Raw genomic sequence first — 6,918 nt, 5'->3', positions numbered from 1 at the left:
GGAGGGGTCCACGCTCCTCGCAGCTCGTGCAGGCCTCAGCAGAATGCGGTTCTATTTTCTGCTGTTTCCTGTTCCTCGCTGCCACGTCGCCATGGCAACCGTGTTAGCTCAAGGAGGTTTGCTTCCCGTCTTTGCGCTTCTCTCCTGCTTTATTTTATTTTTTTATTTTTTTTTCCATCCTCCTCGCTCGAGTTTCTGCTCTCGCTTTCTTGCTTTCCCTCCCGCTCGACTGTTCCCTTCCTTCCTTGGCTTGCTGATTTTCCCAGGCAGCGCCCCTTGCCTGCCTGCCCGCCCCCCCCTCCCCAAATCGCCCCCCGTTTTCTCAGAGCCCAGCAGATTTATGGGGGACGCTTATTCAAAAAACCTTGTAACCGTTTCCCTTTTTATGACACTGACAGGGGATCGTTATTTACTGTTATTGTTTCCAGCCTGGGCTCCTTCCAGCCAGCTCCAGCTGTCCCCAAGGGACTCACCTTTTCAGTTTTAAACTGGGAAGGCATAAGGAGAGGGAGGGGGAGGAAGAGCGCAAGACAGATAAAGGCAGAAGAGTTGCTTCCCCGGAATAAATTACCTGGTGGAAGGTGCTTGGCTGTTGGAAAACACAGAGCTTTGAAACTATCTGTCCAGGGAGCTAACAAGGGGTGACAGGGGGCTCTGGGTCCATCTAACTTGTCGTATTACTCATTGGAAATATCCCCTCCTTGATGCCCCAAGACACCCCCAGAAGCACCAAGGACAGGTCTGCCCGCAGTGCGCAGAATAGGGGCAGAAGCCCCCCCCTGCCGCAAGGCAGAGCCACTGCACCAAGACCACTGGCCCTTTTCCACGCAGGGCACCTTCCAGCCCTCGGGCGGCAACGATTCTCACTCGCAAATGGGACTGGCTCCGGAGGCAAGCTGTTCAGTGCCATGTTACCAACCTCCCGAGGCATCTAGCCAGCTGCGGGCCAGTGCTATTTTGGCTGGTCCGTGCCTGTGTGACATGGGCGTTGATGGTCTACAACCAGCTGCTCATCTCACAAAACCACCCCAGTGCTGAGTCCAGGCCAAGAGCAGAACAGACCATGGACTCCTTTTAGGTCTTAGATATGGGCCTTCCTGCCCATGCTGGGGAAGTCTGAGATCTCTCCTTCGAAGATAAGTCACGCTGCGGACATCAGACCAGGAAAGCTAGCATCGCTAGTGCCTGCGTTGCATTCTTCTGTGGCTCTACAAAGCGGACGTCAGCTTCTGGGGGAACAAACTACTCTACTGAGCGTTGGTAAAGTGTCAGCTGGGGTCCTGTGTCCACTTCTGGGTACTGTACGGGTTCCCCTTGCCAACCACAGTTTTGCCAACCATGGTTCTGAGTATCCACGTTTAACATTTTATATACCATTTTGGCTGCCACGGTATACAGTTTTGAATAACCACAGTTTTCCATGGCTGTGCATCAACCCTCACCTGCCATTTTTCCCATAAGCCTTTTGTCTTGCCAACCACGGGAACTTTCAGGAACCTAAGCCCAGCGGTTGGCGAGGGAAACCTGTACCTTAAAGTGGTTGACAAATTGAAGAAGTCAGAGGAGAGCAATGGGAATGAGGCACGGTTTAGAAAACATAATCTATGAGCGAGATGGGTGAAAGAACTGGGTTAGCTTTGTGCGTATAAGGGCAAAGGGACATCATATTGTCTTCCGATACGTAAAGGGTTGTTATAAAGAGGACAGGTCTCCAGGTCTACTGGACAAAAAGAAAGCAGCCTAACTTGCTCCAGAAAAGAAGATTCAGGTTAGCTATTTGGAAAATCTTCTAACTATAAAGGTGGTGAAATGCTTGCACAGGCTCTCTCCTTCCTTGGAGGTTTTTAAAAACAGGCTGGACAAACCTCTACCAGGAATGATCCAAGTATGCCAGAGCTGCCAGATGAGCTTTTGAGGTCCTTACCAGCCCTATACTTCTCTGCTTCCATGATCCAGCAGCCCTGAAGCTCTCTTTAGAGAGAGAAGCTAAGCCAGAACCAGGGTTAACATGATTTATATACCTGGGGGAGCAGAGTGGGAAAGCTACGGAGGAACAACGGGAGAGTGGTGCCAGTGGAGAAGGAAGGTGAATGCCTGTCCCAGTGTCGGGTTAGATGTGCCTGGGGTAGTCTCTTTCCCGACAGGACACATTTCCAAGTACAGCCAACAACCAGTGCAGTTGCCCTGTGTGCCTAGACATGCCTGGCACATACCCTGTGCTCCTGCTGACTCTAAGGGTTGCTTTACATCTGGTACAAAAAGAAAAGCAGCTCAGCCTGTCGGCAGTGAAGAACTGTAAGGAGTTTCTGCACAAGGAAGCTCTCGGAAAGGCTCCATAGCCAACCTCAGAAAGGGTGGGAGCCCCTTCTTCATATTGGGAAGTAAATCCCCATCTCCTTTACACAGGGAGCATCAGATGCATGGCTTGGTTCTCACTTACTGGAGGACCCACATACAAAAGCATGATGTGTTCAGCTGGAATTTTCAAAAGTACCTAAGGGAGCAAGATACCTAATCCCACAGTATATCAGTGGCAATTAGGTGCCTAACTCCCATAGCCCCCTCAAAACTCCTGCCTTAAAGATCAAGGGTGAAGTTCTGGCCCTATTGTGAGTCAGTGGGAGAGCTGCAATTGCTGTGGAGACCAGGATTTCACCCCAAGATTTCTTCCCCAGTGTCATGCTGTCCCACACCCACTGCCAGTGCCTCTCTCCAGTCCACGTACCACCCGAGCACCACAGCACACTCAATCACTCTGCTCACTCCTGCCTGGGACAGAGGGGCTTGTGTGCCCTTCAAAAAGTTGTGGTTTGAAATCAGAGGCTGGGTTAATCTGATCCTGCTACACATTTTGCATCTGCAGCAGGAACAACCTTCAAGAAAGGCTGCTACGACATTTGGGGATTTTTAAAGCAGCCATCTGCAGCAGGGAGGAGAGAGAGGCAGGAAACAAAAGGAACCAGAATTCTTCCCACATTGTAGGAATTCCAGACCCTCAACATCCCCCTCCCTGCCTCCAAGGCCCAACTTGTTCCAGTTCAAATCTCGGACTCCGGCAGAAGACAGCAAGACCTGGAGGAGCCACGAAAGGCATACAAAGTCCAGGACTGCTTGATACAACTCCCTCTCCCTTCCCTAACTCAGGGCTTCTCTGTAGTGTACACGGAATCATACCCAGATTTAACTTCAGGTGTGATTTCAAACTGCTTACAAATGCATGCATCTCCATTTAGCTTAAGTCAATGAGCAGCAGAATGAAGCTAAACTGAAACAAGACATTCAACCCAAAATACAAGCGTCTGCCCAGGAAGCCAGGCCAATTACCTAACTGGTACAATTGTGTGTGCAGACAAGGTCTCTTCTTCCCTGCTCTTGCAGTTATTCTCCCACCCTTTCTGCCTGCTCCTGCTTTCCTCTCTTCCTTTCTATTGTTTTCCCCATCCCTTTCTCCTCCCTCTGCATTTCCACCTCTGAATGCTCTCTCTAGTCCTCTCCCTCTGTTCATCTCTTTTCCCCCTCACATCTCAGCCCCTCTCTCCCCTTGACACAGATGTACACATCAACTAAGGGAACTGGAAAGCTCTTGGAGGCCAACCTATTGCCTACACAAAGGCATCTGTTCCACAGAGATCCCAAGACAGCCCCAGCCAGGACTGCAACATTCACTACAGGCAAGGGCTGGAGGAAGAATTAGAGAAAGGAAGGGTCCACTAACAAGCAGGAGCAGCTGCTGATTTTGGAGATGGAGGAGAGCAGGCACAAAGGACATGAGGGGAGCAAAGAGAAAGGAGAGAGAGAACTAAAATGACAGAGGGAAAGAAAAAAGGGATCAGATAAAGCCCCAGGTGAGTGTGCAGAAAGGAATCTCTAGTGATCTCAGCAGCGCGAGTAAATGAACTTACAAAGGGAAATGGGGGGCGGAGAGGTCTCCTTTCATAGGCTTTGCTCCAGTGCAGGGAGTCATTCACAAGAGATGGTCGCAGGACCAGGGCTACTGTTCATCAGGCACTCAGTAAATGTAGAAGACAGTGTACATTTGCACCTTACAGATGAGCCAAAGTAGGTATAGATACAGAGCAAGATGTGGGAAGCTGAAGCTCACCTCATCAGGCGCTGTGAAAGGTTCTTTGCAAATACCTATCTACTTTGGTTAGTCTATAAAGTACAAATCTACCCTGCCTTCTACTGGGTTTCAGATTAACATGGCAAACTACATCACTCTGTAAATGAACAACACTCCAGAGAAGAGCCACCCGTATGATCAGGGACTTGCAAGGCAAGCCATACGAGGAGAGGCTGAGGGACCTGGGCCTCTTCAGCCTACAGAAGAGAAGGCTGAGGGGGGACTTGGGAGCGGCTTACCGCTACATCAGGGGAGTACACCGGGGCACCCCTGGGGAAGACCAAGACCAGTAGATATGAACTCATGGAAGGCCACTTCAGGCTCAATTCCAGGAAAAAGTCCTTCACTTTCAGGGTTGTTCACACTGTGGAATAAACTCTCGCCAGGGGTGGTGCAGTCGCCTACCCTGGAAATCTTCAAAAGGAGACTGGACAGTCACCTCGCTGGGGTCACTTGACCCCAGTTGTCTCTTTCTGCCTACTGGAGGGGGACTGGACCCGATGATCTACGAGGTCCCTTCCAGCCTCTAGCAATCTATGAAAACAACACAGATTTTTCTCCTGGGATTGCAGGTGTCCAGCCCTCTCCTAGGATTTGAGCCCATGGATTGCTAGCCCCATTTTGCCCCCAAACTCCTCCAGCGTATGTTAACCTACAGAAGAGGGAAGGGCTAGTAACCAAGCCATTAAAGTAGGGCTTAGCAAACATGACTTTGTCTCACCTCTGCTACAGACTTCCTGGGTAACCTTAGCTAAGTCTCTTGAAACCAGATATTTAAAGACAGGAACCTAGTGGGATTTTTTAAAAAGTAGCTTTGAAAAAAGACACTAGGTGCCTTTAGAAACCTGAATGCTGTTGACCATCAACAGCTTCTTTATCTGTAAAACACGGATAACAACACTTAATTTTTCCCTGACTGTCTTACCTATTTAGACTCTCAACTCTCTGGAACAAGAGCTGCATTTTTCAGCCCCTATCAGAATGCAGCCCTGATTACCTGTAAGATCATGGCTAAGGTTGTGAGAGGCTTGCACACGGAGGGTCATTTACACAGAAGAACACAGGGTGGAACTCTCCCAGTGAAAGGATTAAAGCTGCCAGATATGCAACTCCCTTGAAGGGTCATTAAGAGCACTGGCTGGGCTGTTATCCCTTCCTGCACCTCCTCGGTGCAACACAGCAGCTGCACAGAAGGGGTGTAGACATGTTGACTCACCTGTCCAGACCCTTGAGTGGAATACACAGAGGAAGAACAAAGGACTCAGCGTGCCTTTGGGCAGCTGGATGTGCTTGAGTCCTGCACTAGCCACAGAGAGACACAGCATTTTGTGGGGACGGGATAGTTGCCTGCGTGCAGGCTGTTACCAGCTCTGTCAAAGGAAAGTGGATGCCTGCACGTAATGGCAATACACAAACTGCACACAAAACATCTATGTACCCCATTCCTCACCCCCAGTTTCTGCTCCATACGGGGAACTGACCTGCAAAACTGACCCACTGTGCAAAGGGGCACAGATGCCAGGATGTGGCCTCCAGATCTTTCCAGTGTTTCCTCTCTCAGGTCTGGCCACGAATATTATGAAATTAGCTTGCTGTATGTGATATTCTGGTGCTTCCAGCTAGAAACAGAAATTGCACAGGAGAATGAAACAACAGGGGCGAAAGTTACTGGGAGACTTGCAGGAGATTCAGGCTCCACTTTCTGAGTCTGAGTCTCCACTCACTCATCTCTGGGCCAACAAAAGGAAGGACAGACTCAGGGCTGAGTTTCCTGCTAGCTCTTTGGCTTTAATACCCAGCTAATCTGATCGCAGCACTGAAGCACTGCAGCCCCTGGTATCCCGCAAGATCTGTAGCTGCAGCCTGTTAGTTCCCTGGCAGCACTGACGGCAGTAGCTCGGACAAAGGCTTGGAAGCTGCCACACTCTGAACCTGCTGTGCTTGTAAATGATGTGTCTCCAGAAGGAAATGCTGTGTGAAGACAAGCCATTATTTAAAGGAACCCGCTATCGGAGGCGCTTGCGTGGCCCCCAGCACTGTGGTGTCCCAGAGCAGCTGCCTGCTTGTGCACAAGCCCACATTTGCATGCACAACAGGGAGGAGGGCTCGCACTTGCGCCGGCCGTGTGGGGGCTGCGCCTGCCAACAGCTGTACCTACAAATAACAGGGGTGCCTTTTCAAGGGCTCTTGGAAAATCTGGGGCCAAATTCAGCCCTGCAGTAAACAGGCACAAGTCCAGCCCTCCACACTTCCCCATCAACGATTTGACTGTAAGGGGGCGAAGCTTTTTGCCTGCAGTTGTTGCAAAGACCCCAGTGTTCACTGGAAATCTAATTAATACTGAATTCCCGGCACTTCTCCTTAGAATAAACTGTCCCCATTTGCTTACAGGTCTTGGCAGAATAGATGGGGAATTGGGGACGGTAATGGATCCCAGACTACTTTGTCTAGGAACTAAGGCATCAGACCGGGACTGAGGAGAGCTGCAGTCCTTCCTGCCTCTGCCACTAGACTCTCTCCATGACCTTAAGCAAGACACAACCTCTGGGTGCCTCCATTCCCTATCTGTATAACGGAGATGATAATGCTTCCCCCATATTTGGGGCACAGACCTTTTTGCTCTGTGTATACAGTGCCTGATTTCCATTGGGACCTCCAGGTACTGCTATGCTATCCGTAGGCTGCAGACAGCAGAAAAGTGCTGAACCATCACGTTCTGCCTAAGCAGATATATTTCTCAACAGTTTCTTGTCAGCTCTCCCCAACGAAAAAATACCCCCAGAGTGGCCCAAACC

At 50.2% G+C, this 6,918-nt stretch overlaps 1 long non-coding RNA gene across 1 annotated transcript in view; it reads right to left on the bottom strand.

Annotated features, from left to right (window-relative positions):
• LOC102384856 overlaps positions 1 to 6,918 on the bottom strand; it is an 8,267-nt gene that overhangs the window by 748 nt on the left and 601 nt on the right. The window contains exon 2 of the long non-coding RNA XR_323921.1: positions 5,605 to 5,742. This is a non-coding gene — a long non-coding RNA (uncharacterized LOC102384856). The remainder of the gene's footprint in view (positions 1 to 5,604; positions 5,743 to 6,918) is intronic.

Source organism: Alligator sinensis, unplaced genomic scaffold (genome assembly GCF_000455745.1).
Source record: "Alligator sinensis unplaced genomic scaffold, ASM45574v1 scaffold388_2, whole genome shotgun sequence".
In the NCBI taxonomy this organism is placed as follows: domain Eukaryota; kingdom Metazoa; phylum Chordata; order Crocodylia; family Alligatoridae; genus Alligator; species Alligator sinensis.
This window is presented reverse-complemented; position numbering and strand designations above follow the sequence as displayed.